This window comes from Balaenoptera ricei, chromosome 5 (assembly GCF_028023285.1).
Source record: "Balaenoptera ricei isolate mBalRic1 chromosome 5, mBalRic1.hap2, whole genome shotgun sequence".
In the NCBI taxonomy this organism is placed as follows: Eukaryota; Metazoa; Chordata; class Mammalia; order Artiodactyla; family Balaenopteridae; genus Balaenoptera; species Balaenoptera ricei.
In genome coordinates this window covers 125,498,340-125,499,690 of record NC_082643.1, presented here as the reverse complement: position 1 = coordinate 125,499,690, position 1,351 = coordinate 125,498,340, and positions in this window count along the sequence as shown.

Genomic DNA, 1,351 nt, shown 5'->3' with positions numbered 1-1,351 from the left:
AAAAAAGGTCTTACCTTGTAAAAATGTGAGAAAGGAGGACATCAATCCTATTTCGTGACCTGGGGAAGAAGGAGCAATAAACACTTAAGAGCTTTGCTGATCTCTCCTTTAAGTTCCATTTCAAGATTTCCTCCTGGTGTAGAGTATGTTTCATCTAAATGTGCAATTTGAAGAAAATTCACTCAAACTTTGGCTAATAAGTCATGGAAGTTATCAGTTCTTTACATTCTCAAGGTGACACTTGAAAGTAATGTATGCTTGCATGTGAACACTTTATTGCTTGACAGTTCTTTCTCTGCCATACATACAGTACACTGTACTTTGTTCTGTGGCGTTAAGAAGTGTTTTCCGCCACATTCCTTCTTATGAGCTGAGGATTTATTAGAAAAGTGTTTCTAAACCATAGAATAAGACTGTACAGCAGAGTCTTTAGAAGCCAGACTTTAGAGTCTGTCTGAGTTTGAATACGAAGTTATCTTAGACAAGTTATTCAACTGTCAAAGCCTTAGCTTTCTCACCAGTAAAATGGGGTTAATAAGTTCTATCATGGTGAAGATTAAACAAAGCAATGTTTTACAAATGCTTAGCACAATGCGTGGCACATATAAAGAGCTATTATCTTATAGACTTGTTGACCTCACATGCCTATTCCTACCTCATTTCTGTTCTCTTAAGAACTAGAAAGAATGCTAATCAAGAAAAGGCAGAATTTCATTTATGACATGCATTCAGGAGGAGATTGCCTAGAGAACAAATGTTTTGAAACAACATTTTTTCAAAGGGTGGAACCAGTTCTCATGCTGTCATCCTTGCCCACAATCATATGCACTGGTTCCTTCCTTGGCAGAAAATGAAGTTTGCTCTTACACAGACACAGGCTTTGACTGTGATTCAAATTCTTGTTGACATGTTTACTTCTAAAGACACTTTATTTTGTGATTGGTCAACATAGGTCTAAGGTTTTGTGGGGTTTTTTGCCACAAATTTTTAGAAGTCATTGCCCTGCCGTGCTACCCTTAAATGTTATGTCTTCCTTCTATTTATAAGCATGCCTATATGCCTTTTCTTCTGTTTCTCTGACTCTACTGCCCTTTCCATTTTCTCTACCTACTGAACTCTCACATAATCCTCAAGATCCAGATTAAAAGTTGCTCTAGACCAAATGTTGCCTCCCAGCCTGAGTTAATCATTCCCTCTGCTAAATGCTAGCATCTTCTTTCTGTGACCCTAATAAACATGCAAGTCAGAATCAAAATAATGCTCTTTAAAACTCATATACCTAAAGGGCACAGCCACGCATGTGTGTTTTGAAAGAAATGATAATAGAAATACCTATGTGTTTTTGTTGTGC